Source organism: Cyanistes caeruleus, chromosome 5 (genome assembly GCF_971803275.1).
Source record: "Cyanistes caeruleus chromosome 5, bCyaCae1.hap1.1, whole genome shotgun sequence".
Classification (NCBI taxonomy): domain Eukaryota; kingdom Metazoa; phylum Chordata; class Aves; order Passeriformes; family Paridae; genus Cyanistes; species Cyanistes caeruleus.
The window spans coordinates 13,036,912-13,061,082 of record NC_141705.1 but is presented as its reverse complement, the minus strand read 5'-3'; the positions used below and the strand labels follow the sequence as shown (position 1 = coordinate 13,061,082).

Genomic DNA, 24,171 nt, shown 5'->3' with positions numbered 1-24,171 from the left:
TTAAATTTGAGGCTCTGTTGAGGTCCAGCCAAGATGGTGGCGAGTTCCCTGTGGTTATATATAGCAGTCATAAATATAACTATTAAAAAACTACTCTATTACTTATTTGCTGGTGAAACAATTATGTTGACATACAGAGTTTTATGAGCAGCAACATATTCCATTTAGTGGTTAATCTATGCCTTTTTTCTTTTTCCAAGTATAAAATCCTAGCTCTAGAGGACAGCAGTTTCTGTGGTGAGCATGAAGATTGTCTCTTACCTCAAGCTGATAGAATCTTGTTTATTACTGCAGGCGCCTGTGATCTTGGTTAGCTGCAGAGTGAATCTCTGTAGAAATACAAACAATGCATCGCTATCTTCTTCTTTGGGAGACACGTACTCTGACTCAGTGATATCAGTGATACCAGTAGCAACAGTGGAAACTCCCTTCTATTCTTTTTACAGTTGTCAAATTTCCACAGCTGGGCTCAGCTCAGTTACATTGGTTCACAGTTAGCAAAAATTTACTTCTTTGCAAGGAGAAAACCCAAGCAGTCATTTGCTGAAAACACAAGCTTCATTTCATTTCCTCATGTAACATGATTTAAATGCTGTGGAAATTTACATTTTCAAAAAAAAAAAAAAAATTAAAAATCAGAAGGCAGGCTCTGTATATGTTGTTAAACTTCTAGTGTAAAATGTAGTCACCATTTTGTCCCTATTGTTTTTAGCGCATCCATCTGCCACGACATTATTTCTAATTCCTCACCTGAATGAAGAATCAACATAGCATCAGGTTAACATCAGTATTATTTCTGTGTTACAGAATAGTTAACTTAAGTACAGAGCTTCATGAAGTCTTTTCATTGGGGGAGAGATAATTAAGTTTAGCATATCGGATGCAATCCTGCTCATTTACAATGTACAATGTCCTGTTTCCCTAAGCACAGAAGAAATCAAAGAGGAGACAAATTCTTCAGAGATAGCTCCAAACCTCTCTAATCCAGCCTCTGGCTAGAAAGTACTCTCATATGTTTACACTGCTTCTGTGGTTACATCTGGTATATTCTTCTTGCCTTTTCTCTCATCTTCATTGGCCATTCTGGGAGTCTCACACCTTTCAATGTATCATGTTATTTCTCCTGCATACACACTTACATCTTTGCATTGCCTTTTGATCTGTGTTTATGCTTAAGGTACAAATAATGGTAGTTTTACTTCCTTGCTTCTAAAGAATAGGTTAGTGACTGTCTTCAGCTGTGTTAAATGATGGAATTTGGCACTCTAAATTTCATCAAGGTAACATTCGGTGTCTACCACATTACAAGGCAAGTAAGAAAAGATAGGTTTTGGGTATTATGTAGCAAACTGGTAACTTTGTGCAAGAAAGTTAGTGATGTCTGTTGGCGTGGAGTGTATAAGTAGACATCCAAAGTCCAGTCAGTACATCTGAAATGATCAGATCTGCTGATGCCTGCTTAGTTTCAGCCCAATCTTTACTAAATTCTAAAGCCTGTGTTTACCCTTGCAATTTAGAAGTCATAGTCTTTACCCTAACTTTTACAAACAGGCATTTGACGTTTCAATGGCATTTGAAATAATATTTCGTAAGGCAGCAGCTGAGTTTAAATAAGTTTAATCACCATTACCCAATGTTCAAAATGTGAACTCTGATTCATAATCTATTTTTCTTTTTCCTTCCAATGGCATTATATTTTACAACAGGGAATCATATGAGGTTAGGAAAGCATATTTGGAAATATAATGCCAACCTAGATCCAAAATATGTAAATCAGTGTGTTCTACCCCCATTGTGAAGGGTCAGTTTTAGGAGTGTGTTGAAACATTCCACATTATGGAACTTGTCAATAAAACCAAAACATTCAAACTTTTTTCCAGTTCCATGATTTATTTCTCAGAAATAATTTCTAGCGGTGATATTTTCTTTATATTTTATTTGACCACAGTTGTTCAGCTTGTCCTTGTATAAATAGTTTGTGGATGTGGATCTGACTTTCAGCATACAGACCTTGACATGCTTCCAAAGAAATACATAGATTCATATTTAATAGGGTTAGAAATGTCAACCCACTCATGTAGCCATCTACTTACTGTACTGGTGCATTTACAGTTGTGAAGGTATATTATAAAAAAACAGAACCATTTTAGAGAAATTTTGTCATAATTAAACAAGAAAATTTGAGGAATAAAACATACTGATTCCTTTCAAATATCCTAAGACTTATTTTGAAGCTCCTTCTTGAAGATCACCCCAGGGACTACTGTCCTTTTCATGATCACCACAATGGGCTGCAGAAGGAATTGAGTGATTGATAGACAGATGGAGTATTTTGCAGAGTACTCTGTGAGTTTTTAAGGTCATTGCTTTCTAATCTGAAAGTTTCCAAATAAAAGGAAAGGGTAGTATCACATGGCCCAGCCACAAGTTTTCTCTTAGCCAAAGAAAATTTACATCTTATAGAACATATATGCTTGTCCTCAGGGTGACCTTGATGTTTACAGATAAGAAAAAATCTAGTGATATGGAATATATAACCAGGGGACAAAGGAAGCAGAGCAAAGAAGCAAATAGACTAAAATCTGTATATTTTAACAAACACTCAAAAAAAGTCTTGGCTACATGCCAGTTGTACAACAATACAGAACGTCACTCTTTTTATCTTCTCTATGTTGGCGGCTGTCTTATGTTGGGATCACTTTGTTTTTCTATAAGAGAAGTCTGCATAGGTTTTTAAAGTGTGACTCTCATTCTGAAACCTTTCTGACTGTCTCATCCTCTGCCCCTAACATCCAGTGACAAGGATGTTGTCTAATTTAAACTGGGAAGTCACTTCCCTTGAGGATTTTTCAGTCATGGTCTTTGTGATGACAAACTTATTAACAAACAATTTGATGTTTACTTCAGAGTACTGCAAAATTATTTGTTAAGAATTCAAAATTATCAAGGCAGAGATAACCATTCAACAGCTTAGTGGGCAGGTATTTACTTCCTTATTGTCCCTGAAAGCCTCATACTTGCCCAAGGAGTGATTAAATGTTAAAAATGTTTTCTTCTCCTCCCAGTTCTTCATGACTGTGTCCTACACTCAAGAGGGATGATAATCTGACAAACTGCAGCCACACCATTGTGTGCTGGGCCCAGGTAGTCACACATTAATCTTTGTATGAGCAGTGCTTCATGTGGGCTGAAAAGTGAATGATAGAGACGTGCTCAGTTTGCATTTGGTCACCTTAGAAGTCATCCATGGTCATATGAGAGATGCTGGCCTGACATGTAAAAGTAAAACTTTGTAGTGGATTGATGATGGGGACAAATATGAACACTTGATGGTATAAACAGTCCTGCAATAAAATCAGAGACGTGGGCTATTTAGGGGATGCATGTCCAAACCACTGATGGGAGACATACATGCTGCTTTCATATAGCTTGCTCTTGCAGAGGAGCCTTAAGTCCCACACAGTCAGAGCACTTATCTTGGATTTAGAGTCTTGGATACAGACTGCTTGTTATGATATGAGACACCCCCTTAGCATCCCTCCACTTCAGTTCCATGATTTTTAAATAGAGAAAATTTAGTGCTATACTTTCAGATTGTAATAGCGGGGATCATCCAGACAGTTTTAATAGAAGTCACTGGAAACATATATGAGAGTAAGGAATTAGATTCTGGGTTTTACATATTCAAGGACAGAATTTCATTCCCCACAGAGAACTGAAGTCTGAGAAATCCTTTAGACTGTGAGAAATAATTGAATGAAAAAGCAGAGATTATGTTACTGCCCTTGATTGAGTGGCCATAGCTGCCATTTCCAATTCAAAAATGCTTTGTAAGATATCCTGCCACTTTTGGGTAGGAAATGTGTAGTTGTTCTCAGCTTGTGTGTTCTATAAAGTCTTCACTACATATTCTTTTTGATACATACCTCTCCAGAATGGATGTTGTGTTTGATGCTTCAATATTACACTTCCAAATTGCCCAGAAATTGCAGCTGTTACAGTGTCTGGTCATTAAGTGCAGCTTCACACAATGTATGCTGCTACTGCTTGCTGTGATGTTTATCAGCTCTCAAGTTTTAAAGTCTGTGTTTTTCCAGTAAAGCCTGGAGTAACTTTGACTTAGGCTGCTCTTACATACTGAGAATCTAATCCTCCAAAGTTTTTTGTGCTTAGTTTCCTTTGAAATCACAAGAACTTAGAAATACACTTGAGAATCAGGACCAATTTTTTTTAATCAAAGTTTCTGTGAATAGGATTTCTAAACATGCAGAAGGGAAATAGGAATATAAGTCTAATTGAAAACCATGAGTCTTGGACTTCTAACTCTCTCAGATTACTCTTTAGGATAGAATTTCCAAAAGACTTGAGGTTTTGGCAGTTTCTAATAATTTATTTAAGTTATACTGGATGCTCAACATGTATGAAACTCAGGCCATGGCATAGATACAGAAAATAATTGCTCTCTCTAGTTGATGTTCTTGGTATCTCTTCTAACATGATACCATGATGATTTATGATTAATGACTCCTATAAAACAGTGCCTTGAATTACAGGCTTTAAAAACCTGGTTAATCCTTTCTCCAAGTGATTGTTGAGCTATTCAGAAGAATACAGTTCCATTGTTAGCAGGGAAAGAAGCTTCTAACAGGAAGGGGAAAATATAAATAAATAAATTTGTATAAATAGCATGTATGTAATGGAAGGACACCCTGGGCAGGTGGGTCCTAATTTTGGAACTTGCATTTACTGCATTCAAAGAGCATCAGTCACATTAATCCTTGGGGGTTTTCCATTACCAAATAGATTAAAAACAGGATGAAGAAGGGAAAAAGAATGAGATCTCTTTCATATTTCTGGCCAATTTTAGTGCTTAGAATCAAAGGCAGACATCAGGCAGTCCTGGCACCTGAGTGAGGTGGTTTGAGGAAGGAGGACTCCCTCTATTCACATCACAACTTTGGATCACTACTGGCACCCACAAGTTCTGGCCTAATTTGAAAACTCTTGATCTCTAAATGTCACTGTTCCAGAAGCCTCTCTTCTTCATTTGCCTACAGACTGCTGTTAGCTTGCTGCTCCAGTTTCCTGGCAATCCTTTCAACAGCTATATTGACTTATTTTAAAACTTAGCTTGTTGCGTTATTGAACACGCTCTCATTAATTTTCCTGCCAGCTCACTGTTTGCCTGTTTCTCAACTTCTTACTGAGCCATTGACAATATCCTTCTATCACTTTTCTGTCAGACTCACTACTTCCTTCAGTTATTACTCTCTTCTCTATCCCTTTATACTTTTCTGTCTCCTGCAATGTTGTTCTTTTTCTTTAATTAGATGGTTTATTTTTTTGTACCGCTTGACAGAGCTCTCTTTTTCTTTCTTTCAACTTTTTGGTTTCACAACATCATCATCTTATATAGTGATTTTCTACTACCCTTATTGCGGCAAATACTCAAAAATTTGGTTTTGTCTGTTACTTTCGCCAATACCTTCAATCCCTTTTCATCTATACTTAGCCTGTGTGTCCATTTAAATATGATATATTAAAATCTGTCACTTGTCAGGTTGTTAATGCTTATCAAAATGTTAAGTGACCTCCTTTTATTTTCTCTCTCTTTTTTTTTTTTCTCTTTTTTTTTTCTCTTTTTTTTTTTGAATTTTTTTTTTGTCACAGATAGTGACTACTATGTTATAGTTGTCACTGTAAAAATGGATGCTGACTGGAATTTAATTTCCTTACTGGAAAGCCATTATTGACTTAAATTTTTCATCTTTCTCATTTCAAAAACCTTTCTCTGAAATTTTGTCTTTTCTTCTTCCAAAATCAACCAGAGAAACCTCACAACTGTAATCTCATCTATAGCTTCCTTGGTGTCTACATCATCCTCACACATCTGTCCAGATGGTTTCTTTATAGCTGTAAAATGCTTAGCATTACATTCTTAGCATTTTGTCTCTCCCTTTGAATTCTTCTCCTCCTTCGTGTTATATACAACTTTATTACACTGTTAGTGTTCAGCTCTGATGGCAGCTCAGCCCCCTCTCAATATTGCATGTGCTTCTTTTCTTCCATAGAATCATTTATGCACAGAACACATTGAATGGCCCAGAACTTGCTTCTTCTGGCAGGATCATGGGGAAACTGGTGATTGGCAGCTAAGGAAGTCCCCAGGAGAGACTGGAGAGATTTATTTTAGTCATGCTACTCCTCATTATTTATTCTAGGTAGCTGTGAATCCTGCCTTGATAGCTAGTGGGATCTTTGTCACAAGGTTTTAATTTATTTAGTTTTGTCTGCATCTTGGCATGATGGTTTTATTTTTCCTGAATAACAACATGGGAATCATCAGAGTATCAACCCTCACTTTTTCCTTAAAATACATATTCCTCTATCAGGGCTGGAAATAAGATGCCTGAAAGTCAATCATTTCACTTTTTGCGAAGGAAGAATGTTTAGCAACAAGGTTTAAACTATGGCAAGTCACTGCTTTTGTTTCTTATGCATACATGTAGTACAACCTTTGAAAGCCTTCAGAATAAAGGTAAGCTTTTCCTAATCAGCAAAACCCAGCTTTAGTTCTTACACACTTAGTTTCTTAACCAGTAAATATATTCTGTATTTGAATGCAATCAAAGTAATGAAAATCCATTCTCCAGAACATTCTGAAACTTTGAAAAAAAAAATTCATTACAGACTTTCTTTTCTCCTGAATGAAACATTCTTTAAATACTGCAAGTTAATCAGAAGCTTGTAATATATCCTGCAACATAATAGCAGGAAAACAGAAGTTTTACTTCGTTGTAGTAGGAAATTTTGACTACTTCAATAAATTCCCACAAAGAAGTAATAATGTATCCAAGAAAATATGTCAGATGTAAAAAGGGCCATCAGCAAATCATTGGCCAATCTTACAACATCATGTTTTTTGGCTAGCTGCTCAAAGCTGTGCATTATATATAGCAATTCTCCAAACCATACTTTTTTGTTCTTTTTCTTTTTTCTCTGAGTTTTGCATATGTAATTCTGATGTAATTCAGTGAAGTTATTTCCCATTAGATTAATTCACATACTCAAATTATATTTCTCAGTTTCCAATATAAACACCCAGCTTTGCAGCCTGTACATTTAGCAGAACAAGGAATCCCAGTGGTGCCAATACAAGTAAAACCCACTGAAAAGGTATATGGATGGCAGAATCAAGACTTCATAAAGCTGAAGACAACTACAGAGTTAACTAATCCCTATGCTTGCTCTCTACAGCCTTTAGAATCCTCCTGAGCAATCCCTCTGTATTGTAATATGCAATTCATTATAGAGACTCAAAGTAGGATTATTTTCTAGCCTTTCTTTTTCTTTAGCCTTAACAGGATTTGAATCTGCGTTTCATTTCTCACTCATATCTTTCCTGCTTGCTTTCAGATTTCCCATTTGTTCTCTTTCACAAATGGATCTTTGGGGAAACATTTTGTATGTGGGATGGGTCGCCATGTTAAAAAGATTATCTCACCATGGAGTCCATCGGCATTTAGCAATAACAGCACTTATATTTTTCTCAGATTGTCTTTATCTCTTAATCATTATTAGCTGATCAAGATTTATGACATCTTCTCCATATAGAGATAAAATCAATTAGCTGAAAAATCTTTAGCTTGTTAGCTATAGTCAAAAAATTAACTGTGAACTTGGATGTGCATAATTGTATTTTCCAGTTCAGTGAGCATGTGCGCAGGAAAACAGCCACAACCCCCAGCAGGGAATGGTCAGCTGGTCCCAGCTATTCAGGACTCTTGGTGCCAGCCAGCTTTCAAAGAGGGAGGGATGGGCCTTAAGGAGCCCAAAGGATTTTCCCGACCCTCTTGGGTAATTTACACCAATCTTAAACATGTATGTTTGTCTGAAGTCTCTTTTATCAGCGTGGTAATCCCATTACTGACAAATGAAGATGTAATCACAGTTTATTCAAATAGTTTGAAAGCTTTATCCCCTTTAGAGAGAAAGGAGAAAGTACAATTGGCTGCAACTGACTTCTTAAACTCCTACTGGGACACTAGCAAAGCAAAAATGATTTTTAAGCATCAGCCCTTGGGTATAGGATGAAAAGTATAGCCTCCCTGAAGTAAGGAACCTGTTCTTGCTTATGGAATTTACATCACACTCAACACGTTAGTACTAATTTAAACCAGTGAGAGAGTATGTGTCCTTGGTTTGTCTTACAGTGCTGTTTCCTACTGATGCCATCCCTGGTTATCTCCCAGCAGTTGTGAGGTTAGAGATGCTGGCTGAACAATGTCTCTATCCCCAGGGTAACCACTGCTACTATGTAGAGATCCTCACTTTTGTGAAATGTACACCAATAACCAGAAAAATCTGGAGAAAAATCTGGAGTAGACGACCTTGTGTATTTTTAAGTGGAATATTAATAACTATCACAAGGTTTCTCCATCAGCCTTGTTTGTAGCAAAGGGGAAAAGTCATGGCGCAGAAGTGAAGCCTTGAGCACTAACAGCCCCACTGAGGTCTCTAATATGATGAAGTGCCAAAGAGAATCCTTGGGAGGTCCTAGGAACCTCTTATTAAATATTCTTTGTGTGTGGAACAACTTCTTTGTCCCAGGTATAATCCATTCACACTGCTTTGATACACTAAAAAAAGGTTATAAAAATAATCTGAGAATTATATCTCTCTCCTCCTCCCACCCAGATAAAATCAAAGAACAGTTTTAGCAATTTATGATTAAATATATACCTGGATAACCTAAACAATTAAAATGCGGGGGAAAAAAGTTTAGATTATTTTATCTTACGAACAAGAAAACAAGTCTGTAATATTTCAAGTGCCAAATATAATGTTATCTTTAAAGAGTTTGTATATAATGCAAAATCCTTTATTAGTAGATATCTTTACTGTGAGTTTCTTTACTTCATAACAAAATTTGATCTCACTGATAAACAGGGTATCATGTCTGCTGTTTGCAGTATAAGACTGAAGTGCAGGAGGTGATTATTGGTTTGCACTTCCATTAGTTAACATGAATCCCTTAAAAGTAAACTGCTTCTTCCTTTAGATATCATTGGTTTTATTTCTTTTTATTATGACAATACCCCAACATAGACTAGGGATTAATTACACGAATGCATAATAAGCAAAACATTTCTGCTTTGAAGAACATATAGTCTAAATAGACTGAAATTTAGAAGAGACTTGGAGCATCTTGCCATGCACCATACAGCAATTTAGTTTTGTAGCTGGGAGTAGTCTTCTAGAGCTCCATAGGATCATTTTCACTTAATAAAATCCAGCACTTCCAGTACAGTGGAACTTGGGTTTTTTTTGCTGAGCCTTTACTTTTTCTGGAACAAGTTTTCTTGTGGCCACACAGTGAACCAGAGTTGAGAGAGGGTAGAAGTAACACTGCCAGAAAAAAATAAAAGGAAAAAAAAAATTTAAAAATCAATTTTCAGTTGAATCAGTTCCCCGCTCTGAGTCATTGTTCAGCTGTACAAACTCTCATGCTGGCACAATGGAAGGAATGACAAAGGCTTGGAATTGCCTGCCAGGGCAAGGAAAGAGGATGCTCCACAGTGAGAACAGCAGTGTTAGCACCAGTGCTTGCTTCCACAGCTTCATGCAGCTGAAATGGTTGCCTGTGTTTCCTCACAAGTTTCATCTCAGTTTCACACTATACTGGGCCTGCTTTGGTACTGGCAATGGCATCTTCTTTTAGCTCTGCCATGCACACACATGAACCAGCTTAGAAGGAAATGGTAGCTATGTGAGCAATATCCTCCTCTGAAGGACCTGCTTCCTGCAGCTCGGAAACCCTGACTAATACAAGAGTCGCAGAATCTAGGAGTAAGAAACCTCCACAGAAAAGGTTCAGAAAAATTACAGATTTTTTCTGTTTGCAGTGAGTATTCAGAGTCCAGAAGTACCAGGAGTTCTTGTCCAACTTCTATTTGGTTTTGTGGTTTTTTTTGGTTTTGGGTTTTCTGTTTCACTTGTTTGTGTGTGAAGGGATAAATTTCAACAGGTATTCAGAATATATTCAGAATACCAAGCAACATCTGGTTGTAGATTGGTTTTCATATAATGAAAAAGTCATTAAATCCAGCACTTGTGCTGAAGATATGTCTTTAATCCTTATTGCAGTTGTTTTTTTAGAGAATTTTAGTTCATACCAGGAAAATTCTGCCTGTTACTGATCATTTAGCAGTGTGTCCAAAAATACTTGTAGAAGTGATCTGGTAAGGAAATTTTTGTGAGTCATTAACTAAAATTTATAATTTCATTATATTTCATGATATACTCTAAAGAGTAATTTTTTTATTTTTTTTTTTTAAAGTTAGAATAAGCTCTGCTTGTTGGGTGTTTCCAATTAAATATGAACACGAGCACTTCTTACCCATTTTCTGTTTGATGCATCATGTCAGACTGTGTTTTGGCCCTGTGCTCATTTTCCTGTTCTCCGGGCAAAAAATGGATATTTCCAAATTCTTCTTTTTCAATCTGGAGTTCTTTTCCAAAGCTATTGAATTTGTGGATTGAGACATGAAGCAGAGATCCATCAGCAAGAGGTACAGAATAGCGCTGAGACTGAGGAGAAGCTGTGCTGTGTCATGGGAAAGCCCATCACAAGCAAGTCAGACCTTGGAAGAGAGCTCTGACAATTTTGCTGAGCTCCATGGTACCCTTTGCAGCTGTCAAACATGAGCCTTGCTTTGCCTTAAGCAGCACAAGCAAAACACAGGGCACATCTTAGGGCAGTGACCTGTCAAACTGAATGTGAGGAGATGTGCAAGAGTTAACTTGGGCTCTGTTTGGGTTTTAAAACCCACTGCAGTCTTTCAGTGGTCTTTGGATTAACTGTACGTGTACCTCAGCATCAAAATGATTTCTTACACTTTCAGTAAACAACTTCCTCATGTATTTTTTAGCTTGAGGGATGTCTGTGTGTCCTGGTCTTAAAGACTGTTATTGCTCCAGGTTACCTATCCCATCTGAGCAGAAGATTCCAGCATTACAGTTCCCTTTTTTGTGTGGTGAAGCCCATTTGACTTCATAGTGTGATGGTACTTTTCTGTAAATGACTTACAGAGAGATCTAAACATCAGGAAAATCCAGTCTAGAGTCAGAGAATTGGCTTTGTAATATTTATACATTATGCTACAGAAAATAACAGATATCCATTCTTCTCATTCTGTGATTCTTATGTTGGCTCCCTGATGTGTAATAATCACCTGGTGACTTAATGCAAAGTATATGTTAGGAATTCCAGGTAGAAACTTTTGCATAGCCTTCATCATGTGCATACAAAAATCAATACCATTCCTATTGTTTAATTTATTTCTGATCCATAATTTGATAATTTCTTATAAAGCAATTTTAATTTTTGTTTTCAAATAGAAGATGTCTTTTTCACTCATAATTATTTTTATTAAAATATATTATTTTGGCAAATATTCTAGGTGTTCTGCACTCGAGAATATGTTTTTCAGAAAAAGGTTCACTTTGGTAGAAAGACTTTAAATTTTAAATGTATACCCTGATTTATAATTATGAAAGGCAAAAGATTTGAAAAAATTATATTCAATATGAAAGCATTTCTTTAAAAAACAATACATTAAAAAAATGCAACTTTTGGGGGAGAGTACTTACTAAGTTTAAAATGCTATTTCACATTAATATATTTGTAAAAGTAAAATGAAATTATGAAAGTCTGAAAATACTGAAATGTACCATTTAAACTGTTTTTGAGCAAAGGTACTGAATGATTTTATATTGAAATGACTTTATTTCTCTTTTAGTTAGTATATATAGACTATGTCTGACAAGTCATAATTAAAGATTATTTTTAATTCCTATGACCATAATAATTTTTTTTAAGGATTTCATTGGTGTATTTTGTTTTAATTTGTGGGATTTTCTGGACAATTATGAAGGGAATTTACTGAAAGCCTTATGAAATAGAAATTTTATCTTCTCTTTGATTCTAATATTTATCTTTTCCTGCTACCACAGGCTTCAGAGGTCTGTCAAGTCCTGGACATGCAACCAGCAACCATGAGGTTGTGCTTTCAAGCAGCTTTGCAGTTGATAACATACAAGCTATAATATCCACTGATATATCTGCATTCATTTTGTAATGACTGTATTTAGGGACTCAGATATGCAGAAATTTGTTCATGAACAAGCTCATTAATATACAAAATTGCATGAAAGTTAAATCATGGAATCATAGAATGGCTTGGGTTGGAAGGGACCTACAAGATCATCTAGTTCCAAACCCCCTACCATGGGCAGGGACATCTCCATTAGACCAAGTTGCTCAAAGTCCCATCCAGCCTCGCCTCAGACTCTTTCAGAGGTGTTCTTCCTTTTATAAGTAATCAGCTTATGATGACTTAGAAAACACATCTTTTTAGCTGTTGGGTCACATTCTATGATACTCTCTGGTTCTCTGTACAGTTAATATTGTTACCAGGTTTAACGTTGCTTGAAAGGTTGATGGCAGGCATTCAATCAGATATAAAATAATAAAGCTGATTGTAAATGTTGAGAAACATGCTGACTCTAAGCTGATGGGATAATGTGCTCTAGCTGTATATAGTGGAACTTAAATTAATCTGATTTTACATTGTTGGATTATTGCTCCCCCTATGAACTATGCAATCAAATAAGAAAAGCATTGTAAACAGTGCAGTTCCAATTTTCTAAATTAATATTTTATTTTTTTTTTCAGTTTTATACTTTTAAAATATTTACAAGAAAAATAGAGTCTGTAATAACCTCCAAGGTTTGTAGTAAATCTAAGTTTAGTAGTCAGTCCAGTGAGTGAACTCCAGTTTGTATCTAAATGCTTCCTTGTTCAAAGCTAGAATGCAAAGGAGCCACATGTTGCCAACCCCTAAGCCTGCAAAGCAAGGAAGAGCTCGATTACAACTTTTTGTTGTTTCTCTATGTAAGTATCTTCTGTTCTAAGGCTCCTTAAAAGTTTTTCTTAGTCTTTTGCATAAGCCTTATGACCTTCCTTGGAAATAAAGAGTATATTTACTTCTTCAATCTAGGCAGCTGGGTTCAACTTGTTTAAATAGGTACAAAACATAATCATACAGCTGTTGTTTTGCAGTCTTCTGAAGGGACATGAAACAGACTACCTGATGTATGCTGGGGAACCTGGAATTGGCAAGTGTGGGATCCTTACTGACAGTCTGACATTCCTGATTTGAGTGGGAAACTCCAAGTCTGGTTTTCACTTCCTGTTTCTTATGACAGTACACATATGGCTGCAGCTGTACTGCTCTGGGCCATGAGCTCCTCAAAGGTTTTGTACCATTCACAACCGTGTTTAGTCATTAGAATAAGTGCTAGGATAGTAACTGGCAAAACCACGTAGTTAACGTTGCTTTGGGGAACACACTGGGTAGTTCTCAGTCTAACAAGCAAAGAATTCTGCAGCAATGTTGTGTTCCTAAAAACACCTACAAATAAGGTTGCATAGCAGTGTTTGCAGGAATTCAAGTCTGTTCCAATATTTTAGTTATATTTTATTTCTTCTATTTTATCAATTAGCAAAGAAGGGTACATTGAAAGAATCCAAACTAAAACAATCAAAGTAACAGCTGGAAAACATTTTTTGTGTTTGGATATAGGACAGACCTTTTCTCCTCAAGAGGGAAGAATATCACTATTGAACTGGAGATAAAAATATGCTACAGAATGATGATATTAAAGATTTTTTGTAAATAAAAAAAGAGAAAAATTAATATATTCAGCAAGAAATCTGGAAATTATCATGGTTTAATAAAAAAAGAGAAAAACTTGACACTGTGACCTAAAGGCCAAGAGTTTACATTGACCTAAGGAAAAAAATAACCCTTTCTTTCTACCTTCCTGGAAGTGTTAAAATACTGACTCTCCTAGTACAAAGCCAATGCCTCTATCTTCACCTTCTTCTCATTTCCATCTAGATCTGTGTCTTATGCATTCACAGAGCACCTTCACATCCTCTTCACTACTCCATTTCTTGTACAAGATATGATTGATTTGCCACATCTGCCCGTGTGCCAATCTGCTATCTCCTGCCATCTCCTGCCTGGCAGGAGAGAAGCCACAGCACCATGTTCAAAGAAGAATCTCATCCCAAAGTTTTCCTTGTCACTGCACATCACTGACACCTCTGCTGTGTCCTCTTGGCTGTGACACGTATGTCTCCTGGTACATCATTCAGTACATCACTGGCTCAAACACCAAGACAGAAGAAATTTCAGCACTGAATAAAATTAGTTTTTCAAGGCTAAGATGCTAAAATCAGGAATTAAAAAAATTGCTTATTTTGTGGTGGATTACAGCTTACAGTGAAGATGCTATATCATCTATTTCAAATAGGTTGAAGAGTGCTTGGAAAGTATGGAAGATTTTACTGGTATCTAGCATCACCTAAATATAATGAAGACAATGTAGCCTTTAGATTTTAGGTGTTTGGTGAACAGGATGGAGTCTAGCCTTCATGAACTCAGCATGTAACCTGCTCATGAAGTCTCTGGACAATTAGGCAGGTCCTGTTTTAGTCACCAGGCTGTAGAAGTGTTCTCTCTGACATTAGATGACTCTGACTGAAGTGTGTCACATCAGTCCAGGAACAACACAACCGCTCCAGCACAGCACAGGGCTTGAACTAATAAAAGCTTCCAGACAGCACCTCACAGAACAGGCAAAGCAAGGCCACATCTGCCTACAGCCAGTTGTGTGGCTCAACCTCTGAATGGATGGAACACTAAAGGAAAATTATGAGGTGAGAGAAAAGTATTTACACTACTTTCACCTTTCTCTGCCGTGTAAATACTCTGCTGAGTGTATTAACTTTACTAAACATAAAGTTCTGTGCTTGCATTTGTAGGGAGGTGATTAAAGATCCACATTTCAAAAATCAGGCTTGAGATAAGGGCTTGTTTTGGCTCAGAAGGCCCAGGCTTCTGTTTTGAAATGTGGCCAAATAAAGAAACACAAGTAGCCCTCTGTTGATCTGTGATGCAGTCAGCAAAGGATGCAAGATTAATGGGGCTAGAAATCAAGCACAAAAGGAATCCTCACCCTGTAATAATGGTTTGGGCACTCAGCAGGGATTAGAGAGACTTAGGTTCAGTGTTTGATGTTGTATAGTACTTGTGTTCCTGGCTGAGTACTCATACTACTAGGCTGCTACACAGGGTGGAGGAGAGAAGAAGTGGGGGTGGAAGCCACCTATCTACCCTCATCTAATTTTGTTTTTAAATTAAATTATTCTATTGATGTCTGATCCATTTGTTCTGAGAATGTCTAAGAGATCAGGCCCCATGTCTGCATGGAGTGAGAATTTATACATCTGATAATCCATGAACTTAGCAGGATGGAAAAGTGAAGTAATTTTTTTTTATTGTAACTTTATTGCCAAGCACCGCAGTCTTGCTTCCATTCTGGTTTAGGTACCTCAGTCATTTTTTGGAGTTTTTTTGCTTTGATTTGGTTTTTTTGGGGGTTTTTTGGGGGTTTTTGGGTTTTTTTTAATTATAGTTCCAAATAAATTAAATTATAGAAATTAAGTTTTTGACCAACTCATTTGGAAGGCTGTGTTGATTGAAGCATTGGTCAGATTTCAAATACCGTATCTCATAAGAAGCAACAGAATCTTTTGGGAAATGAACATTAAAAGGAAAAAAATAATTTTTCTTTTTAGCTGCCTTAGGAATCATCTATTGAATAATTTTTTTAGAGGCTTGAAAGGAGGTTTTGGGCTTTGCATTTGAACCCACTGTGTGTTGAATTCAACCTTTATACTAACTGGTGTAAATCAGGAGCTGTTCCAATGAAATCAGTAGTTACACAATTGTAAAATCAGTTAGTGATCATAGTCTGGCTACACAGACCTGTGGCATTAATCAGTTTTAAAGATCTGGTCCCTAAGTACTTAATTTCTAGGAAACTGCACAATATGACATTACAAGGATCCTATTTAGAGACACACACTCTGTAGATCAAAGCAGGAACTACTGGAAATGCTTTCTGAAGGTATGTGTAACTATAAAATGTTTTGAGTGGCTGCCAGTATTTTGTAATCAGTGTTGTAAAGTTTTGTGATACTCTTGATGTCTGCAGATGTTATGTGGCCCGTGGCACAGAGCTGATGTTCTGAATTACCAATTATATACCTAATGGAGCCCTGAGAACTAACTCCTGCCCTCCTCTGGGTACTGAGGCAGTCTTTAAACACTGGCAATGGACTGATGCTATAAATAAAATTCTGTCTCCATAGCGACAGGCAGTTCAGTGCTCAGCTTTCAACACTTTAAAAAGGTAATTACTGTCTTTTTTCTTTATATTTTTCTATTCTTGGTTTATAACAGCAGTAATAACCTCCTGAGTTGGGCATTTCCTGGCAATTAATGACTGACAGTGTTAAGAACACTTGGCTTTACCTCAAGCCCTCAAATCCTCCAGCCGGTCATTAACTGCCAGGAAATGCCCTTCCCCGTAGTCATTATTGCTTAATTATGTAAACCTGGATTAGAAATTTAATTAGATTACTTTAACATTCTCTTATTCTCTCTCCACTTTCTTCATCCATGTCCCAAGCACCAGTATTTGCCACAGTCATTAGTTGGCAATGCTGATGTTTACTCCAAAATAGTGCCAGTATAGCAAATGCTACACAGAGTCTCTGTGAAACAAGACTGATTCCCTTTTTAGCTCTTGGTTGACAGAATCAATCTGCATACCTATTTGTGAATAATACATTAGATTAGGTTGGAAAGAGCTTCCAAGTCCAATTTGGTTCTGCTTTTTGGTGGTGACCAAGAAGTGTTCCCATTGGGAACTCTCCAGTTTGACAAATGACAGAGAGCATGTGATGAAGGACAATGGATCTCTGCCTTAGCTTCCCAACTCCAGCTGTGCCTGTTTGAAGAAAGAATGTTCTAGGTATAGCTACAATTTTCCCATTTCTCTTAAAAGCCCAAACATGGAACTGCTGTATGAAGCACCTTAAGACAAGATCAGTGTCTCTGGCACATTTCTAACCAGACAATTTGTGAAGCTGCTTTCACAGATCTGTTTCCTTCATCTGAACATGGGGCCAAAGTTTAGCTAAATAATAGCTGATGCAGCCTCCAAAGAAAGGTGTCAAATTAATCTGTCCCTATTTAAAATGCTCTTTGTTTATTAATAGTTCTTAAAGAAAATCTCCTGCACAGCACAGTTGCTGTAATACTGACAGCATCGTGCTACAAACAAGTTGCCATTCAGGAGGCATTACCTCAGTAGCCTCAAGGCACTGACCCATGTGGATACCATGACCATGTTATTGTCACCATCATCAGTGTCTGACCATTACATTAATAAAATCATCTGTCTATATCATCTCATTTTATTCCTAGAATCTTTAGTTGGCTAGCAAACAAATTCTAATATTTGCCATTCTCTTATCTTTGAACAGACTACTAGCCAACACCTAAAAGTTCTACTTGTGATTCTGGGACATCTTCTAAGGTATTAATTTGCTACTGACTTCCATGCAGTTTGTATGGCACTATTTTAATTTTAGAACTCCTTTCCCTTTTTAAAGAGTCTAAAATTTTATAGAAAGTCCATTGAAATGCATATCCATTATAAAGATTAACTATTGATGGTAGATCTAAAATATTTTCTTATTCTTTTAAATGAGCCATTAAATTACAGTATTTCTTTTTGTGTAACATAGTCACAGAGGTGTGTATATTTGTATCCTGTAACTGTTTGGTGGTAACTAAATAAATAAAGGTGAGGCCTGACTGTTGTGTAGGTGGAGAAGCCTTTTACTCCTCACTAAAAGAGGTAGACTAGGTAACTGATTTCCCCCTGCCTTTTTCAAAGCACACTAAAAGTGGAAAATGTGGCTTCCAGTCCTTTACTTTCATGCTAGTGAAGAACTGGGGCAAGTATTGCCCCATTATTTGTTGGCCAAAGCTGAATACTTGCTGTTTGTGGTGGTGGTGGTTTTTTTTGTGTTCCCTGCACACTCCCTCTTTTCTCCAAACCCGCTCTGCAGAGATCTAAGGCTGTGCTTGAGAGGAACCCCATTCATTTCCACAGAACTACAGGTGCACAAAGCCAGGGACTCTCCATACAGCTACTTCTGAGAAAGCAATATGGAAAATAAGTGTGGCTTTAAGGGAGCTCTTATGGAATTCACTTTTGATCACAGTGAATTGGTTCAATCTATGTTGTTAAGTTAAAATATATATGACAGAAATAAAGAAGTATTCCTTCTTTTCTTAAGGCAGGGTGAACCAGAGGCTGGCAATAAAATCTGGAACATGATAGATGTTTGTTCATATTTTGGATCTGCTAGTGACCTGATGCTTCAGTTCTGTGTTTCAGTTTCCCAAATATATGATTAAACTTTCTTCCTGTGCAACAGTGATGTATCCTGACAAATAGCACTAAATATGCATTAATTGCAGAAATCTGACCAACTCAGAAAAAGGAATGAGAAGGCAGAGAAAAACATCACTTATTTTACACACCAAGAGGCAATGTTTCATAATTGAAAACAGCTGAAGAGTTGTCACCTTAGAAATACAAGTTCATCTTCTTGTTATCTTCATTGCAACAATGTATATTTTGCAACTCAAAAGTTTGCTAAAGCAGCAGCACAAAAACGTGTAGTAACTCTTATTATGTCTTTTTTGCACTTTATTTTAGTTATTAAAGAAAACATAAATCCATCCACTTAATTTTGTGAAGCTTGAGTGGCTAAGAGCGTTCAGTGAACAGAGGGAAACTTAATAGTTAATACTAACAGGTCATTGCCAGGCATATCAGACTAGACAGACAGATTCAATTGCTAATGAGATTGCTAGTCTAACTTGCCACTTCAGAATTTAGAGTGAATAGCAAAGAATAGGGCTAAAAGAAAAAGTCTGAAACGTATTACAGAAAATAAATGTTTCTTGATGAATAACATTTACAGGAAAAAAGTTATAAATATTAGTTTTGCTTTCTATGGTGAAAGACTACTTTTCTTCCTGTTCTCCCAAGACAGGTTTTGAGTTTAATGGGAGCAAAGCATTGTTGATTTAGTGAGGATTACAAGACTGATCCTCGCATTACACAACAGAATTTATCCACCTCAGGAATCTCTTCAGACTCTCTGTTTCTGTGAGATTCAGTGATGAATCAAAAGGCTATTAACTGCTGTAATTTATATAATCTACCTCTCTTGTGTTGCAAAAAAATGCATTCAGATAAGACTATTTAAGCATTTCTTTGCACAGAGAAGTATTGTCAGCATAACTTATATTGCTTTAGCTGAGCTGATATTGCACCAATTAAACACATTCATGCTGTTGTGTCAATGTCCACAAAGCATTCTGCTATGATCTTTTCATTGCAGACAAGGTGTCTGAGCCCTGCTGGCATTTCTTGGAGTTCATTGTGCTGTGGATAATTTTTGTGATATACTGTGGGATACCTCTCTGTGTCTGAGGAAATGATGGCTGCAGTGGCCACTTGCTAATTTAAATCCATTTGGAATGTTATTCTGCTTCCAAGTTGTCCTTGGCGTGCCCATGCCACTTGCATGGATGAAACACAGAAGAACACAGTGCTTGTCCTTTATCTTACAGGAAATTGAATTCCTTCATCAGAAGGCTGAAATGTTCCTAGGCAGTCTAGTTTCTCAGTCACTCTTGAGATTCTGATAGTTTTGGGCAGAAGATATACAGCTGAAATAATCCATGATGTGTGACTGTTGTAATCTAGGTGAAAAATCACAGAGGAGAAATTTTCCTACTAAACCCCTAGTAGATTTAAAGGGTCGGTGCTGACAAATTTTAAATTTTTGTTCTGCCTTCATTCCTTTGGTGTTTGCTGTCTTCCACTGGCAAACCCAGGTGCAGCCACGATGAAGCCATGGAGCCTGGTTTCATACCCTCTCCATCAAGTGGCATTGAGTATGTGTTCCCAATATGTGGAGCTAACCACGGAGCAGCAAGGGACCTGAGACAGCTTCTTTAACTTTGTTTATAAATCTCTGTCTTGTATACTTCAGAAGAAAATTGGGAAAATATTTTATAGGGTCTTAACTTTTTTAAAAATTAAGTAACACTTTGAGACAATTTTTAATTATTCTGATTTTCACTAGATAAGAGCAGAAAGATTTCAGCAGTAGTTTATGTGGTTTTCATCATATTTTCATGGAAATGTTACTTAGTTTGTAGTTTTAGGATTATTTGGGTTTGTTGGTTTTTTTTCCAAAAATACCTCTTACCATGTAACAGACATGGAATTCACAGTTTAAGCATCACCTTGAACTGGCACAGAAGATTCAGGAATAATACTGACCTCTGTGTCTCTGAAATAAAAGAAAGCTTCCTATCTGTTGCCCTCCCTTTCAGTGTGAAGGAAGTTTTCTGTAAAATGGGAGTCATGTTGAGAATGAAGGGAACATTGCATGAGGCCACTGTCAGGAGCTGAGCACAGTGTGAGGGAGGCACACTGTGTAAGCAGGGCTGTGTGCTCTGAAAGGCAGGCACTTAGGGATAGAATCGTGTCATGAATGGGGAAGGAGCAGCAATGAGCCAGCTGATTAAACTGATAGGAGCCAAACAGTGCTGTGGAGTCTTTGATGAGTGTCAGAGGTCACCTCCATACAGTTCCCCAAGTCCCCAGGACACACAACCTTGCTGACCTAGTCACTAGATCAGACAAGAGCATTGAGACTTCATCAGCAAGCAACAACCTAACAGATTTACATAACTGATAGACTACCAAGCAAATAAAAAGGAGCAAAGCAGAAGCTGCTTGTTGAGAAGGAAAAACTGGGGCAGAGAGAAATAAAGTGTTCCAAAAATGTCTTTTTCTTTGTCTCAACACCAGTACCAGGATGTATGAGACTCAGGGTAAACACCACTGGCATAAAGATATCTAAGCTCCTGCAAATTGTTAAGGTCCATAATAGTGCTAATTCTTCATCTGCTAAAGAATTTTTGGAATTTTAGGTATTTCTTTAGCTGTCTGGGGGGTTTCACTATTTACATACCTTTTTAAAATGAATGAAGTATCAACTTTAAAATATAGTCAGCTGCATTGTAAGCACTCTCTTACCCTTTTATCCTTATTTTGTAGGGCTGGTTTGCTTTGGTTTTGGCAGCATGTAGCGAAAGAGATAAAAATCTACATCCAAGCAAATGCTTTGAGAGGTGACAGCTTAGATTGCTAAAGCAATATATCTCTAATGGTATAGCAACATGCCAAGCTACTAAGCTCCATCAGTCAGAATGGTTAGTTATTTTGAACCCCAAATTGAAAAGCAGCTACGCTGCTTTTTTGTATGACACCTCTGCATAGCATAAACATTGCTTGAGACTTCAGACACTTCAGACACTTCAGACTTCACACACTTCAGACCTTAGTGTGTGAGCCTTCCTATGCAACATTCAGTGAAGTGTTCACCTGTTTGGGCTGGTTTTGACATGACCACAATAATAAGTAAACCTGATATCAGAAGTTCAGTATGGTAAAAGTGATAGAAAAGTGATAACAACTCACCTTGAACACTGCATCCAGCTCTGGGGTTCCCATCATAAGGAGGACATTGACCTGTTGGAGCAAGTCCAGAGGAGGCCACCAGGATGACCGGAGGGATGGTGCACCTCTCCTGAGAGAAAAAGCTGTGAGAGTTGGGATTTTTCAGGCTGGAGAAGGGAAGGTTTTGGGATATCTCAGTTGCAGCTGTTCAGTACCTGAAGGAAACCTACAAGAAGGAGAGAGACTATTTAAAAGAGCATACAGTGACAGAACAAGGACGAATGGGTTCAAACTGAATGAGAGTGGTTTTAGATTAAGCATTGGCAAGAAATTCTTCACTGTGAGAGTGGTGAGACAGTGGAACAGATTGTCCAGGGGGATTGTGGATGCCCCATCCCTGGAAATGTTCAAGGCCAGGTTGGATGAGGTTCTGAGAAACCTGGCCCAGGGAAAGATGTTCCTGCCCACAGCAGGGGGTTGGAACTAAGTGGTCTCTTGGGTCCCTTCCAATCCAGGTCATTCTATGATTCTGTGATCCTTAATGTTTTTCAGAAGCAACTGGTATATTTCACTGAGGTGTACTGTGTATAGATAAAAATGTCAAGGGTTATGTGAGATTTTCTAGGGTGCTCAAGACAGTCACATGAAGCTGACAGATATAACATGGGACCTATGTGAGACCCACACCCACTCAAGTGGATGAGCTACCTCTCTATCCCCTGTGAGCTGACATGCTGCAAAACAAATGTGAGGTGAAATCCATTTGGACAGATTTGGGTCTTGCTGAAAGGTAACATAATGTTGAGAAGCAGGACTTATTTGCTCAGACACAGGAGTGAGCTGACACATCCAAATGGCTTCCAGAGTACAGCTGGCTCACCTGTCAGCCTAGCTGGCAGTTGTTACCGTGTAGCAGTGTGGCTGGAGCGTAGGAGGAAAAGATCAGCCCAGGCTCTGCCCCACCTAATGTGTTGTCACCTGAATGGTGCTCGTGTGGCAGATTGTGACCATGAGTGAGCCAGGAGGAACTGACTTGCAAAACCTCAGCTAGAGGTTGTAAGGGTCTGTAGCAAGAAAGCAGAAATTCTGATGTACAAACTGAGAATGGCTAAAACGGGCATGGAAAGAAAATGAATGGTGTCCTTTTTACATTTGCTCTTTATAATATAAGACAACATGTAAAAGGAAAATATGAAAAGTGTTATAAGTGAAATTAAATGTACAGATGAGATACAGAACTTACCCTGCACAGTTCTTCCATTCACCATCACATATAAAGTAATTTTTCAGGAGCTTGTATGGTGTGCTTAGTTAAACAAATTTCCTTCGAGACATAACTGACTATTTTTAAGCTGAACACTCACAGTAACAATTACCTGTGTTCTCAATGTCCATGAGCCTCAATAAACAGCCTATGGATTTATGTCTTAGTGAGAACCAACCTATTAGTTTCAGCCATAAATCTCATGTGCCTTGTGTGCAAAGTGAATTTTAATAAAAATCATATAAGGAGCCAGACTTGCTAGGCAGGGTTTCACATGGCTGCCAACATTTGAAAACAATTAATAGAGACCTTTTGGGGGAGGGTAAATAGAACCATGTCTTTAGCTCCTGTTGAAATACAGTGGACTCACTGAACTTGCCTGAAGGACAGAATAAAGAGAGAGTTTTTTTTCTATAAAAAATGAAAAAAGAAATGGAGGCCATCACTTCTAAATAAGGGCAGATGGAATGGAAAGGGTCATTCCTCTGAGTCTGCAATCTCATCCTCTCCGACACCCTGCTGCCAGGGAAATGATAATAAGTATCTTAAAATTAAGCAGCAAAATAAAATAAATATCCATTTGCACTCCCTGGTCTGAAAATAGTTCCTGCCCCTGGTGAACAGAGGTAGTGTATGTGTTCAGTTTCCAATCCCTTCCCTTTGGTGCTCCTTGTGCTTTCCCTGTTAGAGTGCACAGAATGTGTCTTGTTGAGCAGAGTGCAAAAGACAAAGCCAAGAGTCACTGCTCATTTTTATTCTGGTGGTCATGTTAGTTTTATAAGCAAATACTTCAGGCATAGAAAAATAAATTTGAAAAGTTCAAAGATAAGAGGTTAGGGCCCGAACTTCAGATGCTTTGTGCTGTCTCCACAGTGGTGAGGGCGGAAAGGTTGCTCCAAAGGGGAAGCCAGGGATTTCTGTAACACACAAGGAGCCTCCCAGGGTCTTGGTGTTGTGTCTGCCCTGTCTGTGCAGGACTAGTTCAGCTGGTGTAAATTAACCCAGCTCACAGGCTATAATATACTGCTATAATATACTGAGGAATGGATGCCTTATCACCAGGCTGGTGAAGGACCTCAGGATTGAAAAGTACCGTTTATACTGAGTTTAACCAAATACAGCTGAGGGCAGAATCTCTTCATATGTAACACCAATAAATATTTAGACTTCATCCAGGTAGGGAACTCTGGCAGTGATAAGGGGACAGCTACACTCTACCTGGCTGCTTTTAAGAAACCTATGACATATGTTTTGAGTTACTGACCTGGCATATACCAGTACTACATATATACTGTGTATACTGTACTGCTGTTCACATACTTATGTTTAAATCCAGGTTGGGATGGTTACGATGAAATTAATATTTTAAT

General features: G+C 37.6%; 1 long non-coding RNA gene across 4 annotated transcripts in view; it reads left to right on the top strand.

Moving 5' to 3' along the window:
* Positions 1-24,171, top strand: part of LOC111928404 (uncharacterized) — a 37,681-nt gene that overhangs the window by 7,464 nt on the left and 6,046 nt on the right. For 2 of the 4 annotated variants that reach the window (XR_015286531.1, XR_015286530.1), the window contains exons 4-7: positions 12,016-12,062; positions 12,873-12,955; positions 13,647-14,788; positions 16,129-16,326. This is a non-coding gene — a long non-coding RNA (uncharacterized LOC111928404). Of the gene's footprint in view, positions 1-12,015; positions 12,063-12,736; positions 12,791-12,872; positions 12,956-13,646; positions 14,789-16,128; positions 16,327-24,171 lie in introns of all 4 variants that reach the window. The other 2 variants (XR_015286529.1, XR_015286532.1) reach the window with 2 other exon arrangements.